General features: G+C 45.4%; 1 protein-coding gene across 14 annotated transcripts in view; it reads right to left on the bottom strand.

The window, feature by feature from the left end:
* Positions 1-20,593, bottom strand: part of FOXP1 (forkhead box P1) — a 464,888-nt gene that overhangs the window by 195,316 nt on the left and 248,979 nt on the right. The window lies entirely within an intron of this gene.

Genomic DNA, 20,593 nt, shown 5'->3' with positions numbered 1-20,593 from the left:
TGAGTGACGTGCTTGAGTGACGATGTCTCTCTCCGCGAGGCTGAGACTTCTTCGACACCAGGAACACCTGCTGCTCTTACCCATCTCTGTCTGCAATACTGGCTGAATCAATGCGCTGGTTAAACTAACGAGTGAACGGACAGACGACTGTGTCAAGGCAGTGAGGCTCGCCTGAGACCTTAGCCTCATCTGCATTCATTTGAAAAATGTTTTTTAAAAGAAAAATGAAGTATTTTTGTCACCGCAGAAGAAGGAATGAATTTCTGTACAGAATTTTTAAAATTCAAGAACCATAAACAATTGCTGCAGAAAATCATGTTAAAATTGAATACGGATACTATACTATAGAAAAAGCAAAAGATCACTGAAACCCTGGAAATATTTGCATATCAGAGCCCAGAAATAAGATCTACTTTTTATGGTACATAAAAATCTGTCACGAATAAACAAGGGAATAAATAAAAATCCAATGGAAAATTAGGATGAGAATTCAGATGTCTCAGTTTTTACAAAGCTACCCTCTCTCTCTCTTAGGGAAAGTTTGCATTGATTTATTTTCCCATTTATTTCTGAACCATATACCCAAGAATAAGCATAAGACCTTGAACAACAGAGAAAAACAGATGTAGGCCAAAACAAGTTAGATGCAGCATTGTCTTCCTTTTAAAAAACTGTTTATCTTCATCTATTTGAAAGGCAGAGCAACAGAAAGAGGTGGAGAGAGAGAGAGAGAGAACAAACGATATCTTCCATACTGATTCACTCTCAAATGTCCACAATGGCCAGGGATGGGCCAGGCCCAAGCCACGAATCAAGAATTCCATTTGGGCCTCCTGTGTGGATGGCAGAGGCCCGAGCATTTCAGGCGTCTTTTACTGCCTTCTAGGATACATCAGCAGGAAACGTGATCAGAAGCAGAGGAGCCAGGCCTTGGACTGGTACTCAGAAACGGGACGTAAGCCCCCAAGCGTCGGCTTAACCCACAGTGCCACAATACCTGCTCCTGATACACACTCACTGCTTATCTGATCACAAGCAACAGCATCAGTTTTTTCATCTGTTAAATGAGAACAGTTACACTACTGACCTCAATTTACAAAGATCTGCTGAGAATATATGGAGAGCATGGGATGTGCTTAAATCTCCTTCTACCTTTTATGATTACACCAGGCACTGGCGAGGTCACCAAGCCTACAGCAAAGAGGAGTCCTGCTCTTGCCATCTAGCGAGAAGGCAGACACAGCCGAAGCCAAAGCAGAAGCAGCACACGTGACAGGCGGAGGTGGCCTACCCACAGAATGAGGAGCGGAGACAAACTGCTGTGAGAGAGAGGTCAAAAGAAGCTAAGATCATTTCCAGTTCAGAATGTCAGAGATTTCCTAGAGGAACACATGGGTTCCTCTAAACCAGACCTCGAAAGGTATAAACGATGTGGATCTGTCTCCAATAATCTGCTTATACCGCTAGCCAACGATCGTTGCCCAACAATTACCCAACCCGGTTCTGCGTCAGGCACTAGAAGATCAGAACAAAGCCTCCAGCCCTGGGCAGTTCATCGTTTACTAGGAACCTATTGTATCCAATTGTCCCCTCAATATCGGACACCCGCGGATAGCTAAATTGAGCAACAAATACACCACTTAGGATAACTTAGAAATACCTGTTATGTCACTGAAGTGTTTGCAGAGCTGAAACCCTGGGGCTTAATGGGTTAAAACAAAAATAAACTGAAAATGCTAGAGGAGGGTTCCCTACCAGTTTGGGCTGCAGGAGACAACCTGCAGTGAGAAAGTAACAGGCAGCGCTTGCATCGGGGGAGAAGTTAATCATGGCTGCGTAGTAGGTTATGCTTTGTGATGTCCAAGTATGCCGAACACTGTATTTTAAATTAATTGCTTAATTAATATTTGAAAGACAGATAGAAATCTTCCAACCACTGGTTCTTCCCCAAATGCCTCCCACAGCTAGGGCCAGGCCAGGTGGATGCCAGCAGGCTTGAACTCAGGTTGGGTCTCCTTTGCAATTGGCAGGGACCCGGATACTTCAGACATCACATGCTGCCTCCCAGGCGAGGCATTAGCAAGAAGCTGGGATCTGAAGAGGAGCCAGGGCTTGATCCCAGGGGCTGCAATATGCAGCATCTTTTATCTTTTATCTTTTTTTTTTTTTTTTTGACAGGCAGAGTGGACAGTGAGAGAGAGAGAGACAGAGAGAAAGGTCTTCCTTTGCCGTTGGTTCACCCCCCAATGGCCGCAGCGGCCGGCGCACTGCGCTGATCCGAAGCCAGGAGCCAGGTCTCCCATGCAGGTGCAGGGCCCAAGGACTTGGGCCATTCTCCACTGCCTTCCCGGGCCACAGCAGAGAGCTGGCCTGGAAGAGGGGCAACCGGGACAGAATCCGGTGCCCCGACTGGGACTAGAACCCGGTGTGCCGGCGCCGCTAGGTGGAGGATTAGCCTATTGAGCCGCGGCGCCAGCCCCAAGCAGCATCTTAATCGCTGCACCAAATGCCCACCCCTTGAAGACTATATTTAATGGATTTCAAGGTGCACTTTTTTCAAAAAAAATCATTTTAACATCTCTCAAATTAGGTTGTCTCTTAAAACACATGAGAGGGGCTGGCGCTGTGGCACAGCGGGTTAATGCCCTGGCCGTAAGCGCCAGCATCCCATATGGGCACCAGTTCTAGTCCTGGCTGCTCCTCCTCCAATTCAGCTCTCTGCTGTGGTCTGGGGGAGCAGTGGAGGATGGCCCAGGTCCTTGGGCCCCTGCACCTGCATGGGAGACCTGGAGGAGGCTCCTGGCTCCTGGCTTCGGATCAGCGCAACTCTGGCCGTTGTGGCCAATTGGGAAGTGAACCATCGGATGGAGGGCCTCTCTCTCTCTTTCTCTCTCTCTGCCTCTCCTCTCTCTGTGTAACTCTGACTTTCAAGTAAATGAAAAAATAAAATCTTAAAAAAAAAAGATATGAGAAAGCTTTACACATTTGATCGATTTGGCTGCATTTTTACTTTATTATTGGTATATAAATAAAATTCTTACAAGAGGTCCGATGAAGTATGGCACATTCTTGGGTATGTATCAAGTGCCATACTCATATGTTTAAGAAATAATAAAATGTTTTTGCAAACTATATTTATGCCTTTTATCAGTTGAATCAGCTGAGTATTATTTTGTGGGATATAGAAAGATATGCAAGTTCATACTGTCATGTACAGATAATAAATGTACAGATGAATTATGCTTCCTTCTAATTCAGTTCATAATATAAAATCAGATTCCATAAGAACAAAATATACTAGTTGACCTCCAATTCTGTTTTCATTCCAATACACAATCAATGAATGTTCTCATTGTTCTATTCCTTTCTTCCCACTCTCCCCCCCATCCCACCCCCACCCCCGCTTTTTAATGACAGGGAGAGAAGGGGATGCAAAGGATTGAAAATCATTTAACTACAAAAGCATCCATTAGCATTTACTAAAATAGTTATCAACATCCATCACAATGCAAGTTGTTTGGATTCGAATTAAGCCGGGTGTCCAGATCACCTTGGTATATAGCCTCTAATTTTTACAAACCACTAGGTCCTGGATAGCCAGAGATGCCGTCCATTTGTAAGCAGGATATGGTTTGGCCCGAGCCATGGCAGTGGTTTCATGCAGACGCTGTTATTCCTCAGGCTCTTCTTCTTCCGTCCTTCCCTCTTGCCCCACCCAGTTTCCAAAGGAAAGACACACGGGGGCTCTGGGAGGAGACGAGCGTGAAATGGAGACAAGTGTGAAACCAACAAGTCCCCAGCATGATGCTGTTTGCCAGGAGCGGGATACCCGGGCAGTGGCAATGCATGCATCTCTATTTTCTTTTAAAGAGCAATTATGATTTAATATGGTAAAATTATATCATTAAACCTACTCAACTGGAATAAATTCTGCTTCTGATATGCATTTAGGCAGGCAGTTCATATTCTATCCCTAAAATATATCTATTACATTTTTGTGTCTACCCACCACTTCTCCTTTGACCACGATACTTGAGATAAGTTTCAGACCGTCTGGCAGGAGGGAAAAAAACACGATCCCCCTGAAACTCGATACGTATCTTACTCATGGAGACCTTTTTGATCTCTGTGAGTGAAAATTAATCCTTCACTATTCTGCAACTTCCCAAAGCACAAATCTCTGATATCTTTTTACATTCCCTACAAGAACCATTCCTCATTATAGTTTCCTTTCTTTGCTGAGAAAGCACTATAATTTAAATTAACGAGTTTACACTCAAAAGAACTGTCACATGCTTATTTCCGTTATGCATCTTTACCACAAGCAGATTAGAAATAGCACTGCGATACCACTTTCTTCTAGTTCAATGTTGAGAATTTGGTACAGTGGTGTCTAACCCGCGACAGTCTCTTTTCTCTTTTGCTATCTCAGGACATTAGCTCTCCAGAGCCAGTCGGGCTACTTCTATCTTTGAACTTCAACTTGGGAGCTAACCTGGATTGTTAAACTATTTTATTGGAATATGGGAAGGCAGGAGGTGGGAGGTCAAGAGTTAACGCCACATCTTAAAATTACTGACACTGTTACGGCAGCCTACCACACATGGGTTCAAATCACTACTTCCCATTACTGTGCAACAATGCACAAATCATGGAACCCATTCAAAACCCAGTTCCAGCAAATATAAAATGGAACTAGTACTACCTGGGGGAAAAAAAACCCCTTTGGAAAATAAAGTCAAATATCCAATCCTTTGTAAAATGCACACCGTTGAGTTCTTGTTAGCACCATAGGAAGGGGCTTCAGACAGTTCGTGGGAAATCTGCTGTATCTGTATTTATTTATGTAAGAAGGCAGACAGAGAGCTCCCATCCCTGGGTCACTCCCCCAAATGCCTGCTAAGGCCAAGGCTGAGCTGTACCAAAGCTGTGAGTGGGGAACTTAATGCACATCTCCCACATGGGTGGCAGGAACCCAATTACTTAAGTCACCACTGCTGCCTCCCAGGGTCTGCATTAGCAGGAAGCTGGAGTCAGGAACCAGAGCTGGGTCTCCCAAGAGGCAGGCAGAGCAGGGTCATGACTGGTGCTTGACAGGTCCTGCCTGTTAAGTGATGGGAACAGCAAGTGTCTCCAACAGATGAACTCTCACTTTATAACTTGCATAGTTCCGAGACCCTGAAAAAGTGATTCTCTAATACTCTCTTTAGCTGAAAAAATGGGTATAACACTAATACCTACTTCAAAGAGTTGTGGGAGAGATTAAATGAGATAACCCTCAGAAAATATTTAACCCAGTGCCTGGTGCACTATTTAAATTAGCTTTTGTGATCATTCAAATACACTTCCTTCTCTCTGGACCTCAGTTTACCTATGTGCAACAACAAAAAGGGTGGACTGGATGGCTCCAAGCTTCCTTCCTGTTCTGCCATCCTGACACAGCCTCGGGTGCTCGTTCCCCACCCACACACACGGCAGGAGCTCCCTTGTCACCAGCTCTGGAAGCCCCGCTGTGGCCCATCGAAAAACCAGAACGCTGAACTTTGTGACTGGGTGTTTACCGTTGTTGTCATTGTTCAGATAAGCACATCCTGCTTTCTGTTTAACAGCCAGCTAAAGGCACAGAGGTGTACCTGGCACCTCCCACACACCTGTGTCTCCCAAGCCATCCAACCCATGTGGGTCTCTTAAGTCCGACTGGTGAAAATGCCAGCAGGACTGGGAGAAGCAGCTAGCTGGACACTGTCTCTGCCCAGTGTCGTTTCCGCTCTCATCAGCGCACACCTGTCCTGCCAAATCCAGCATTCTCTAGGACTTCTCCAGGTCGTGGATATTTCTTCCTAACGATTTCAGCCCAGTACCAAGCACAAACACATGCCAACTTTCCAGATGAGTTGAAGTCTTTGAACTTTGGCCACAGACTCTCCCTACTCCCACCCCATTCATCTCCACCCCACCTAGGTATTAGTGCCTTACTTGACATCAATGCCTTCTAATCCTCTTGGTTAAACATGGAACAACAAAGATACACATCATGGAATAATCTGGCTGTATCTACTGGGGATGGGTGTGTCACATTAGTTAAAGAGGTGGGTGCCAGCCTAACAAAGGTAAATCCACTCAAAGCTCAAGTCTGATCAAAGGTAATTATTCCAAGAGACAATCACCTATGATGAGATAACATAGTCACATCACAGATCAGACACTTTCATGGAATACTGTATACCTTCCTTCCTAAAGGTGTGTTTTCAGAAGCACTGCAATAAACATTAATAAATAACATTTATTGAGCCCCTGTTGTGTACACACAGGACACTGCATACCAGGTACCACAGTGACTGCATACAACAGAGACAAGCCCCTCAAGAAGAAAACAAAAGACTTATTGTGGCTTAGAAATTGTGTAATCCATCCCCACCCCCACCCCCTGCACAATTCAGTCTTGAAATTCCTTTTTTCTTCTTGCATTCTTTTTAAAAAATTTACAACTAATAATTATATATAAATTTTGGGGACACAACATGATGTTCTGATCCATGCATACGGTGTAGAAGGACTAAACTGAGCTAACATATCCATCATCTCATCTACTTACCTTTGTGTGTGTGTGTGTGTGTGTGTGTGGTGAGAACAGTTAAATTTTCACAATTTCAAAATGTAAAATACACTATGATTAACTACGGTCCCCATGCTGTGCAACAGATCACTGAAAGTTATTCCTCCTCTATCACAGAATTTCTTACATATGATTCAGACTGTAACTGGCCTGGGAATCAACATATTCTTAAAGAAAAACTCTTCATCCAGGAATATACAGCTTCCTACTAATGCAAAACCTTGGGGAGCAGCAGATGTTGGCGCAAGGACTTGGGTCCCTGCCATGCACACAGGAGACCCGGACTGAGCTCCTGGCTCCCAGTTGCAGCCTGGCTCAGCTCTGACTGCTGTGGGCATTTGGGGAGTAAACCAGCAAATGGGAGATCTCTATCTCTGTTTCTTTCACTCTCTCTGCCTTACAAATAAAATGAAAAAAAAAAAATTTAAAACCAGGATACATGTAAGCCCACTATACAAAGAAGAATATTCTAAAAGGAGAATAGATGTCCACGAAAAGAACATTTCCTGGAAGCACTCATTTGCATTTCTTCTGTCTTCTATTCGATGGTGGACAGTTTTGGGTGCAGGTAAAGTGGTGGCCCTGGAGTGAGATGACCTGGGCTCAATGCCTGTGACCTTGAGCAAGTCACCTCACCTTGCTGGGCCTCGCTGGCCGCCAGATAGTAACAATCTTTCCTCTGGGGGAACAGTGTGAGGTTCAAACGAAGCAGTTCCTGGAAAGCACACAGCCTGGCCTGCAGCTCTCGGGGAACATTAGCCACCACACTGCCACTACTAGAAACTGGCAGACAGATTGCAACAGGAGCCAAGGGATGGGCTTTTTTTTTTTTTTTTTTTAACATTTGCAATTAAGTTTCAAAATAGAAAATCTGAATTTGTTAACCTATGTAAAAAATAATTATTCTACTGTGTAATAAAATGTCTCACGATATTACTAGAAAATCACCACGGTACCCCACACCAGGTCGAGGTCAGGGAGATATGATTCTTTTATACAATGGAGGAACTTGAGATTCAGAGGTCATGATGGCAAAAAAAAAAAAAAAAAAAGGCCACAGAGAGTTGGGATAGAAACTCGGGTCTGTCTTAGTTCAAAGTCCCTGTCTCTGTTATGACATAGATTTTTTTTTTTATTTTATTTTTTGACAGGCAGAGTGGACAGTGAGAGAGAAAGACAGAGAGAAAGGTCTTCCTTTTGCTGTTGGTTCACGCTGCGGCCGGCGCACTGCACTAATCCGATGGCAGGAGCCAGGTGCTTCTCCTGGTCTCCCATGGGGCGCAGGGCCCAAGCACTTGGGCCATCCTCCACTGCCTTCCCGGGCCACAGCAGAGAGCTGGCCTGGAAGAGGGGCAACCGGGACAGAATCTGGCGCCCCGACCGGGACTAGAACCCGGTGTGCTGGCGCCGCAAGGCGGAGGATTAGCCTAGTGAGCCGTGGCGTCGGCCTTGACATAGATTCTTAAAGCTAACCCAGCAACCACAAAAGAAGCAAGGTGTGGAAAACCCACAGACGCCACGCAGTGCATAAACCTACGCTTAAACCTTTAGTCCTATGCAAGAGAAAAGCAGGATGAGCAACGTGTAAAATTTTAATTTTTGTAGTAGCACCATTTAAAACCAGTTAAATGAAATATGTGAAAGTGATAGTGTTTTTTTTTTAAAGACTTAATTTTATTTATTTGAAAGGCAGAGTTACAGAGAGGCAGAGGCAAAGAGAAAGGTCTTCCATCCACTGGTTCACTCCCCAATTGGCTGTGATGGCTGGAGCTGAGCCGATCTGAAGCCAGGGGATAGGAGCTGCTTCTGCGTCTCCCACATGGGTGCAGGGGCCCAAGGACTTGGGCCATCTTCTACTGCTTTCCCGGGCCATAGCAGAGAGCTGGATCAGAAGTGGAGCAGCTGGGACTTGAACCAGTGCCCATACGGATTGCCAGCACTGCAGGTGGCAGTTTTCATCGGCTATGCCACAGCACCAGCCCCTGGTGATTTTATTTAATCTGATTTTTTTTACATGCTCTCACTTCAAGATTATACTGTCAATGAGAGGGGGGGCATCTGCCCTAGTGGTTAACACAGCCACAGCACATAGCAGTGTCTGGGTTCAATCCCCGGCTCCACTCCTGACTCCAGCTTCCCACTAATTAGCACCCCTGGAGGCAGGGATGATGGCTCAAGTAGTCGTGTTCCTGCCACCCACCTGGAAGACCTAGACTGACTTCCTGGCTCCTGACTTTGGACCACTGCAGTCATTTGGGGAGTGACCCAGCAATGGGAGTACTCTCCGTCTCCCCTTCTCTCTTGCTGCCTCTCAAATAAATAAGCTCTCTCTCTCAAATAAGCAAACACATTTAAAAAAAAAATCAATGAGATATTTTATGTTTTTTAAACATAAGTCTACTAAGTCTTTAAATCAGCGTGTAATCTCCAGGAGCAGCAAGTCTCAACTTAGACTGGGCCCATTTCAAAAGCTGAACCATCACACGGGACTAGGGGGCAGCAGGCTGGACAGTGCAGGGCTGGCACTCTCTCTAGCAGTCAAGGCAATCAAACAACACTGAAGGAAACCATCTGTGTCTCCTGACAGCAACACCTACGTTTTCACCTGGTAGACCTGTGAATAGAGGCAGGACCCAAGCCGCCGGCATCTCATCGTAGCTACCGTCTAACACCCACGTTCCCCGTGGCCGAGACTTGACATGCTTCCCGTCAGTACAGAACATGCTGTCTCTGAGACAACGCTGCTCTGGGCACAGCTCCGTGCGGCATCCTATCCTGCCGTCAGTGAAAACGCCCCATGTGGAAGAGAGAAGGTAGCCCCGCAGTGCAGGTAACGACCAAGCAAATGGATGATTTTGTCCCTGTGCTTGTGAACAATCAATGAAAACAAGCCCTTATTTGCTAAATAAAAATAGCCTGGCCATGAACTTCTCCGGTGAGGGAGGCAGAGCTCAGTCGGGGTTCTCACTGATTGCCCGACCGGCAGCACTCTCTCCCGCAGTGGGGACACAGCCCAGAGATGAACCTTTAATTGGCAGAGGAATCAGGAGGATTGCTGAATGACTGAGTGATCTTTGAGAGCAACACAGCTCAAGGCAAAAAGGGAATTGGCTTCAGGGAAAAACAAAAGCAAGTGTTCAAGAGGAGGCTCAGTGACTGAGCACCCTGTCACTGAAGGGGGAGAAGTGAGGAATGGGTCTCCCTCCTTCCCTCTTTCCTCCACCCCACTCCATCCCTTTCTTCCTCCATGCACTCGGCACCCAGCCCCGTGCACACCAAAGTAAGGATAAGGTTGGCAGCCTCAAAGGCCTGAACCTGAACTTCATCCACCATGACCCAGCAGGGATTTATGCTTTGAAGAAGGGCACAGGGAGTCAAGGAGAGGGAGAGAGGCTTCTCCAAGATCAGAGAACTGGGGAAGGCATTTAGCACAGCAGCTAAGATGCCTGTAGCCCATACTGAAGTACTTGGACTCAGTACCCGGTTCTGGCTCCTGACCCCAGCTTCCTGTGAATGTAGACCCTGGGAGGCAGTAGGTAGTGGCTCAAGTGAGTGGGTTCCTGTGGCCCACATGGGAGACCTGGATTGCATTCCCAGCTCCTGCCCTATGGGAATAAATCAGCAGATGGGATTTCTCTGTCTTTATTCCTAATAAAAATTTTTAAAATAATATATATATATATATATATATATATTGTTTTAAATGAGAGAACTGAACTCAGCTGTGGGAAGAGGAGTGGGAAGAGGGAGTCAAGAGGAGACGTGAGGGAACCAGGCGAGTGTGTGCAAAGGGGGTGACAGAGGCCTGCAGTGCTCGGGAAGCTGCTGGCATGTGGTCTTGCAATGGTGGAGGGGAACATGGAGGAGAAACTCTCATGGAATGGGCACAGGCCAAAGCACAGCTGGTAACTTAATACCCTCCAAAGGAATTTGATTTTAGTGCCCAAAGGATAGTCTGACATCCAGAATTTATGAAATGGGCAGAGCAGAAGGCAAACTCTCAGTGATACGGACAAGTTTCCATATACAGTGGGAAGGCCAGGAATAGGGGAGGTGGGATGGGGGTGGTGGTCCCAGGTTGTTCAGGTTAGCACATCTGGGCATGAAGAATACTGCCTGCCACATTGGACCAGGAAGAGATACTGGTTAGTGGAGAATGACAAGCAGGGCGGAGTGTGTGTGTGTGCGTGTGTGTGTTGCATGTTGTGTGCTGGCCAGCAGGTAGCTGGGGCGAAGCCAGCTTCAGGGCCTAGAACAAGGAAAGACTGGCTGGTTCAGGGAAGGACAGAACAAGCCTGACAGGGCACAGAACACACACCTCCAACCCAAGAACAAAGTGGATGATGTCGCCTTTGGTCAAGGACACCAAGTGACTTTAGGCCCGTATCTGAGCTTGGGTGCTCAGACCATGAGAAGAGTGACAACAAAACAAGCATGTTGGTTTAAATGCTCAAACCTACTTTAGGAATCTCCAAATATGGAGCTGAGAAGACTGTCAGGAAGGCTGGGAGGGCAGAAAGTATAATCCAGAAAGAAGTTAAAAGTCACCCTCAACATTCTGAATGCCTTAAAAAAAAAGTCTTGTGGACTGCGCTGTGGTGTAGCAGGTGAGGCTGCCATCTCTAGTGCCAGCATCTCATATGGGCACCGGTTCAAGTCCTGGTTGCTCCACTTCTGATCCAGCTCTCTGCTATGGCCTTGGAAAGAAGTAGAAGATGGCCCAAGTCCTTGGACCCTGCACCCGCATGGGAGCCCAGGAGAAGCACCCGGCTCCTGGCTTTGGATCAGCGTGATATGCCGGCCACAACGTGCCGGCAGTGGCGGCCATTGGAGGGTGAACCAATGGTAAAAAGGAAGACCTTTCTCTCTGTCTCTCTCACTGTCCACTCTGCCTGTCAAAAAAAATTAAAACAGTCTTGTGGGCACAGAAATAAATACCAAAATGTGGAAAAGGCAGCATCAGAGTTTATTCCTGAGAAAGGTGATTCTTCAATACACATAGAAAAGCTACCCTCTCATCTGTATGCCCAAAAGGTACAAATTCGTTGCATCATTCGGTCTGAACAGGATTGTGGAGGGACAGAGCCAAGGAGATTTTTAGAACCTTTTGAATGCCCTTTAACCAATTCATGCAAGAGGGCAGGACAGGGATGCCAGCCATAGAAAGTGTACGGCCCACAGTCCCCACACAGTGAGCCAGTGTGGACTCGAGACAACAATGTCAGTCTCCTGGCACAAAGTCGTTCCTTTACTCTGCCTTCTGTAAGGCATCTTGGTGATACACTAATGGCCCAAAGGTTGGTTAAAAAGCTGCTCCTCGAAAAAAAAGCTGCTCTAGTCCCTGTCCTTATAAAGTTTCCATTCTAGAGTGTGAAACAAAGAATCGGGCTGTAGATCAATAAAGAAGTAACTGCAGAGGCCAGGCTTGCTAGGAAGAGATAAAAGTGGGTGATGCAATAAAGACACAAGGAAGAGTTCAGAGGAAGTCAGGAGGCCCCAAGCTCTTCCCTCTGGCCATTCTTCCAGGGATGTGGATGACAAAGGCACTCAAACAGGTGCACAGGGACTGGGAGGCCACTGTGAGCTTGGCAACCAAGCAGGTACCCTCTTCCTGCTACACAACACACACACACACACACACACACATACTACATTGAGCCAAAGCTTTTTCAACTACAATGTAGACACTTTCTACAACTAACATAATAGTAGCATATGTAAAATAGCCACATATTAAAACACAGCTTAGTAAATAAAATCATTTGAGCTCTGGATTTCTCTTTCAGCCCAGATATTACACTCTTGAAAAATGCAAATGGTGATCAAAAATCCAAATATATTAAGAGAAGAAGGGGTAGTGGGGTCCAGCACTGTGGTGCAGTGGGTTACACCACCATCTAAAAGGCCGGCTTCCCATATGGGTTCTGGTTTGAGTCCTGGCTGCTCCTCTTCTGTTCTAGCTCTCTGCTAATGAACCTGGGAAAGCAGTGGAGGATGGACCAAGTGCTTGGGCCCTTGCACCCACATGGGACACCTGGATGAAGCTCCTGGTTCCTGGCTTTGGCCTGGCCCAGCCCCAGCCATGTGGCCATTTGGCGAGTGAACCAGCAGTTGGAAGGGTGCTCTATCTCTGTCCGTCTCTCATCTCTCTCTGTAACTCTGCCCTTCAAATAAATCTTACCAAAAAAAGAAGGGTTAGTGTGAAGGGGAAATAAAACAGTAAAAAAATTACTCTGAAAACACAGAAACAGATTCTCCAGGATGCTTGAAAATCAGCAGAAACTTAGGACAATGTAGAGAGAATCTCCTTTCCGATGCCACGTTTTCGAAAAATTGTAACATGTTGGAGAGAATCCAGAGAAGGGCAAGCAAAATGATTAAGAGGATGGAAAATGGAACCTCCGAGGAAAGGTTAAAAGGGTTATGATGGTTTAGCCTGAAAAAGAGAAGGCTAAGGGGTGACTTAATAACTGCCTTCAAGTATATGACGGGTTATTACAAAGGAGATGCCAACAACTTATTTTCTATAACCAGAGAGGACAGAGGAAATTGTCTTAAATTGCAGCGGGAGAAAGAGAGCAAGCGAGCGAATTCAGCGAGACGCAGGACTAAGTTCTTGACCGGACCTGACTACATCAAGGGAGGCCGGGGGCTTTCTTTTCCCGGAGAGCTTTTTACACAAACAACCCATTCTCCTTGATGATCAGCAGCCCTTATTGGGTACGGCGAGATGGAATGGAAACCAAGTGACCTACAGCAGTCCTTTCCAAGCTATGTCAACGCTTGGTTCATAAACTGCAGTGAGACTTTCCTAATATTCTACTTCCTACCTTGCAGGGGACAAACCCAAAAATCAACATGGAACAAGCTCCCCCAGGATGGGTATACCGAAGCCATTATTTCTTACACAATAAAGCGGATGCAACTTTGCTACTGATTTTTTTTTTTTAATGACAGTAAACAAAAGCAACAGGAAAGAAGCCCTAATGAATATCATTATGCTCAGAGGGGAAATGAGCCCAAATGGAAGACACTCTCGAGTCGCAATTCCTGCTAAATTATGGATCAAGTGTCGAACTGCCGGGCAATGCATGCTAAGGTCAAGCTGAACACAAGGATTCTCTTCACTTCCTTCAAGAAGAGGCATTTACTGCAGAAGGCTCAAGAACCAATAAAAAAGGTAATTTCACAATATCTCTACTGTGTCCCCAATCATCAAAAAGGCCGAAGGCGGCTCCATTCTCACTATACTGCGCTGCGCTTGCCACCCGGCTGGTTTTCAATTGACACTGTCGCGTATGTATTTTTTTCCCCCCGACGTTGGGCCTATTGGAGTTTTGTAAAAAATTGCAGCTCCACACCAGGCTGTTGATCTCTGCTTGGGCTGCGATCAAAAGTGGGGGATGATTTACACGCCGAAGGAAAAGTGGGCTCGGCGCCTGCTGCAGGGCGAGGTGGGGATTCTAAAAGCTAAAGAAAATTTCAGATAAGAAAAAGAGTGGGTCAGACACTGGGGAGATTTCGGCCACTGGGTCATCTGAATCTGTGTTCCTGAAAAGTCTCCCCAAACAGCAAGTTCCAACAATCTTGTGAAAATCAAGGACTCAACCTTCATTGGCATCTGGTGAAAAAGAGACATTTCAGGGTTGGCACTATGGCATAGCTGGTTAAGCCACTACTTGCTCTATGGTGGCGTCCCGTATGGGAACACTGGTTCAAGTCCCAGCTGCTAGACTTCCTTTGTAGCTTACTGCTAATACACTCGGGAGCCTATCCGATGACAGCCCACTCCCCACGGAGGAGACTGGGATAGAATTCCTGGCTTCTGGCTTCAGCCTTGTCCAGTCATGGCTGCTTGAGGACATTTGGGGAGTAAATAAGTGGATGGAAAAGGGCTCTCTCTGTCACTCTGCCTTTCAAATAAGTCTTTCAAAAGAAAAAAATAAATGAGAGAGAGAAAGAGAAAAGAAAATAGATATTTCTACTTCAATCCTCGAAAACCCTAGAATTGTACTGCTCCAAATAGGAGCAACTAGTCATGTGCAACTATTTAAGTTACTTACAGTAAAATAAAAATCATAAAGTCATTTTCTCAGCTGCACTCACATTTCAGGTGCTGCACAGGTAAATCGGCTACCTCCAGGGACAGCACAGGTATGTCAACTTTTCCACTACTGCAGAACATTCTACTGAGCAGCTCTGTTCTGGAATATTCAAACCTGAAAGAGACTTGAGAAAGCAGCTGTATGATCTGACAGATGTGGAGACTAAGGCTCACGTAGAACATGTTACTCACTCAAATTCAGTCCCGCATCGCTTAGTGACAAAGGTCCGAGAAATGATTTTCCTGTTGTAGGAACATCACAGCATATGCCTTACAAAAACTAGTAATGGCTACAATGTCACTAGGGGATACTGTTTTATGGGACTACCATTGTACATGGTCCATTATAACTGAAATCTCATCACACAATGCATGACTGTAGTTTTTCATTATGATGATGATGTATTTGAAAGGCAGAGTTAGAGAGAGGCAGAGACAGAGACAGAGACAGAGAGGGAGAAAAGTCTTTCATCCGCTGGTTCACTCCCCAAATGGCCGCAATAGCCAGAGCTGAGCTGATCTGATCAGAAGCCAGGAGCCAGGAGCTTCCTCCAGGACACAGGTGCAGGGACCCAAGGACTTGGGCCATCTTCTACTACCTTCCCAGGCCATAGCAGAGAGCTTGATTGGAAGTGGAGCAGCCAGGTCTCAAACTGGCACCCATAAGTGATGCCTGAACTGCAGGCGGCGGCTTTACCCACTATGCCACAGTGCCAGCCCCATGACGATAGTTTGCCTAACTCGACCTCCATGCCTATGTATGCTGAACTACAGTAAACTGAGAGAAGTCAGAAGTTGCGAGTGATGAAGGCCTTGGGAGTAAGTCAAGAGGAAGGTGACTGACCCTAAGGAATTTGACATAGAGAAAAGAGTAAGGTGTAAAGATGTTTCAGGCGGAAGACAGCATGAGCAAAAGGAAGCAAATTTGGTTGACATTCTACAAAGATGGAAGAAAATGCAAGGTTAAGAATTAAAAGGTAAATTGAGGCTAGACTTTTAAGTTTCTTGCTTCAGGTGCTTATTACTTTTGTGAATAACCACCCCTAACTTGGAGATTTTGAGTAACAATTGCTTTTTCTCAACATTCATGGGGTTGGCTGGGCTCAGCTGGGTGATTCTTCTTTGGCTAAGGAACACTCAGGCAACTGCATTTAGCTGGCAGCTTGTCTGGGCCTCCAAGGTACAGATACCTCAGTTCTTGTTTCTCTCCCTTTCCCTCCCTCTCCCTGCCCTCTCATCCTTCAGCCGTCTGCCCAGAACTTCCCCAACACAGCAGAGAAGCCTGTACCCAGAGAACAAAGGAGAAGGTGCCAGGTCTGGGACTCTCACAATGTCATTTCCACTACAATCCATTGCCCAAAGCAGGGTAAATGGGGGAGGGACTGAGACCCCAACCTCTTGTGAGAGGAGTAGAAAAGAATGCGTGGATGCTTTTAACCCAGTTCATGCCCTGCATACCGAGTGAGGGAATTTATATGCAATTTAGCAGGAAATAGGGAGCAAGAAAATAATGTGATCAGAATTGTGCTTGGGGAGAATAATCAAGTTTTTGATGAGCAGAATCAATGAGAGCCACAGAGAGAAAGACATTCGGTGGTTCTAATAGTTTTAGTGAGATTCTTCCGTAGCGTCAGCTTCGTTAGAGCGAACAGCAAAGTCACAGGAAGTACGACAGGGATAACCACCAAGCGCACACCCGGGATGGAAGGCACTGGAGAGAAACTGAGTCAACATTTCAGAGCAGACTCACTGAGAAAGATGTGGTATTTACCCAAGGGAAAAGTTGGCTCAGTCAAGCTAAGTGTTAGTTTGGACCCATTGAACGAAACCCTTCCCTGCAGTTTATGTTCAGATTCAAAAAGAGTAATGACAGCCACAGGCCGATCCAAGTCGACGCCAAACACACAGCCAAATGTACCTTAAGTGCTTTTTAACCTGGTTTCAATCATCACTTGCAATTTTTAAAATTCTGCTGAACAGGTAGCTCCCCTGAATTAGAAAGTTAAACAACATTTACCATTAGCCAGCCATTATTTGGAAAGCTGAAACTATATACTAAATTATAGGGTATAAGAGATACTTAGCTAACTGAAACCTGGCCAAAATACTAGGACAAATGCAGCTAAATACTAGCCTGGAATTCTGATTAACCACTACTTCCCACGGCCTTTGTTTCTATATCTCATCTGAAATAAGCATTATCAATACGATCCTTTTAAAAAGTTCATTCTAACTGAAGGGGGAGCCAGTCCCATGAAGGCATCCAAAGTTAAGAGAGCTGAGATTGCTGGAACAGTTGCTCACTCCAAGTCCCTCTTTATTGTCTTCCTAGTACATGCCATGCACCAGGAATACAGCAAACGACGCGATGGACCAAGTTCTCACGGTGCTGAAATGTATATTTAGCGGCAAGAGGCGAATTAAAAGTAAATCTATCTAAGATCATTTCACCTGAGGATGAATGCTGTGATGAAAAACAGATGGGGGAATGGCAGGGTGACACGCGTGTAGGTGCGTTGGTAGGAACGGGCTTAGCGAGAACAGTCAGGGATGATCATTAACTGTCAGAAAGAAATTAAAAGGCCACATGTTTTTGTTACCTACGGGCTTGAACAAACTTATTTCTTTCCTAATTCTCTTCTTTGAGGTCTCTCTTGAGCTCTTTAAATTTTTTTTGAGTAATTTATTTATTTGGGAGGGCGAGAGAGAGAGAATGAATATCCCATTTTCTGGTTCACTCCCCAAATGCCTGCAGGGACTGAGCAGAACCAAAGCCAGGATTCAGAAACCCAATCCCCTGCTGCCTCCCACGGTGTGCGTGGAGTCAGGAGCCAGGTATGGAAACCAGGTGCACTTGGATGTGGATGGGGGCATCTTAACCACGAGGCCACAAACTCATCCCTCTCCATTTCTTTTTTTCCATTTCATAAAATCTTCCTGGTAGCATTCATTATTCCCGTCAGTACGGTCATCATTCTTCCAGGGTCCATCAATACGTCTTTCTCCATTAGAAGATGTATCAATATAACAGGAAGAAAGAGGAAAAAGCAAGCCAGCGTTCCATCTAAAATGTGTTTCCTATCATCATAGGCACAAACACACACAAACTCAAAAGAAACGGTGTCTGGGTTGGAGAACTTTAAAGGTACACGATTGGTGTCAGTAATAGCAATATCCACAAATAGCAGTTCAATAAGTAGATCTGCTTCCAGTATCCCTCCTACTCCATCCCCAACCCCCAGCACTCCTAGGGTATGTCTTTAACAGGCCCTGATACCTCAGTGAAAAATGGAGGTGCCAATGGTTTGTTGGCTACATGAATGTTAAATACTTCAAAGGACTGGACAAATAAGTCGGCAGCAAAAGTTTTATGAGTTCACTTCCTTGAAGGGAACTTGGAGAGCAGAGTTTTACTGCTGTGAATTCTGGTCACCCTTCTACCCCTCAGCATCTGTTTGAAATATGTAGTAGACAATTGCTTTTTTGGCTGTGACTCAGGTGGTTGAAATACAGGACAAACAGACTACTGTATATAAGCTTTCCTCCAGCAACAAAAATTTTTATGAACTCTCTTGCATAGCAAACGTGGTGGCCACTCAGTGCCCAGTCTCCACAGCATGGTCAGGTGAGGGGTGACCAAGCTGAAATCGTCTCCACTTGTGTCCTCACAGTTCAGAAGATGCAGGCAGAACAGAATCATATCAACAACAACAACAGCACCTGGTGTGCTGCTTCCTTCATTACTCCTACGTGTAAAATTCCAAGGTAAACACTGAATATGGAAGTCTACATCAACGTCGGGCTTGCCATAGAGGCCCGCCAAAACAAACAAGTCCCACAGTTTGGAGCAAAGCAGAATTTTCATGGAAGCCAGGCACTGGCCCATTTTTAATCAGGTTTTTAAATCCTCCCCCGACCCAACACCACCACCATGACAATAGAAAAGTTAGAACGCAGCCCCACAGCCAGTGCCGAGAAAGCACCCCCCCTTTGCTTCACCATGGCAACTGTGAGAAGGTCAAGGGTCAAAAGTCTGCTGAGCCGAACAGGAGTCCTTCTGTAAAATTTGGCACAGACAAAAGCTAAAGCCCATCCCATGTACACAACACACACACACACACACACACACACACACAAACACACAGTATATAGTTTTGATACAAAAGTAAAAAGCAGCCCATCTCTGCTGATTTCTGTTCAATGTAAGGGCTAGAAATATGTACGACTGCTGCCCACAAATTTAGAACATGGAATTTAAAGGACTCAAAGCAGATGACTCCAAAACAGAACAAAACACATTCTGCTAGAAACAGTGAATGGCATTAGAGAGAAATCACCTCACGTTAATTCCCGAAGACTAACACATTTAGCTAGAACGTCCATTCACAATCTGGGAGCCAGTGTTTGCAGGAAAGTCTTTCAGCCAAGACCACTTCATTAGGGAGTGCAAATTTCTTTTCAGGGACCTGTTTTTGGGTTCTCATAACAAATCTACTGACTCTTTCTTCCAATGAATAAAGTTTACTTTCTCTCTTCACTTGAAACTAAGATATGCTTTATCACACAACCAACAGCCACTGCCTTTGAACTTCCAACTCAAATGTTCCCCTTACACTTGAAATTATTTGCCTCTGAAATTAAAAGTACAGGAAAAAATAATCGTGGTTCAGATGAGCAGAGTAACAACTGTTTTTTCTTCCTTAAACCCATTTACACAGCCTTTTCCCAAAAGTTGTCCCCAAATGCAGATTCCTCAAGGAGTATTTCAGGCATTTAAACGGAAAGTGAACTCCCATGAATTTTGGCAAAAATAATGGAAACAAGGACTGAAACAAAAATATCCAATAAAACACTTTCTCTTTCCTGAAAGGGATGGAAAGGAAATAAAACACACCCTGAAAAGAAAATGATTTTATAAAACGTTACTAGGAATAGCTTCCACCAAATTGAAAGGGAACGCCACTCTTTTTTCGAATAAAAAAAAAAAGAATTAAAACCTGTTTCCCAGAATGGCTTCTCTAAAATCATCAGCACCTCACAAATTTTTTTTATTGTTTAAAGAACGTTAAACTCATTTCAGCTTTCTTTTATTCGAAAAGTTAAGAAAGGAGGCCAACTTTGCCAAAAGGCATTTTTAATCATTTCGAATAAAAAATAAGTAAGTCACAAAGGACTAACCAGACATTTCAGAAGTGGTAATAATTTTTTCTTAAGTGTGAGAACTGGTTTCTCTCTATAAAAATCGCTATTGAAATGTTTAATGAAGGTATACCTTCCACGGGAGAAATTTCTTCAGAGACAGAAATTTCTTGATTTAATGACTGGGTTTAACACCCACTAGGCCTTCAGTTTGCCACGTGGAGCCTGTGGGCAAACTGCAGGAGAAGAAGGGGGTAGGGGCTAGTTCTGGCCCCATGGAAGAGAAGAAACAAAACACATTGCTACAGTGGTCTCAAAGGCATGAAGACAACCTGAAGGCCACACAGAATGCCATGGACCACTTGTAGAAATCCAAAACGAGGGGTGGGCAACGGAGCCCCATCAGTACCAGCTCAGGCCACAGAATGAGAAGGAGCACTGCTGTCCAGCAAATGTGAACCAACAGGGGCCGGCACTGTGGTGTAGCGGTAAAGCTGCTGCCTGCAATGCCAGCAACCCGTATGGGTGCTGGTTCGAGTCCCGGCTGCTCCACTTCCCATCCAGCTGTCTGCTAATGGCCTAGGAAAGCACTGGAAGACGGCCCAAGTGCTTGGGCCCCTGTGCCCGTGTGGGAGACCCGGAAGAAGCTCCTGACTCCCGGCTTTGGATGGGTCCAGCTCCAGCCATTTCAGCCATTTGGGGAGTGAACCACTGGATGAAAGACCTTTCTCTCT

The sequence above is a fragment of the Oryctolagus cuniculus genome, chromosome 10 (genome assembly GCF_964237555.1).
Source record: "Oryctolagus cuniculus chromosome 10, mOryCun1.1, whole genome shotgun sequence".
NCBI classification, from domain to species: domain Eukaryota; kingdom Metazoa; phylum Chordata; class Mammalia; order Lagomorpha; family Leporidae; genus Oryctolagus; species Oryctolagus cuniculus.
Note: the sequence above shows the minus strand (reverse complement) of the source record. Positions and strands in the feature narration are given on the sequence as shown.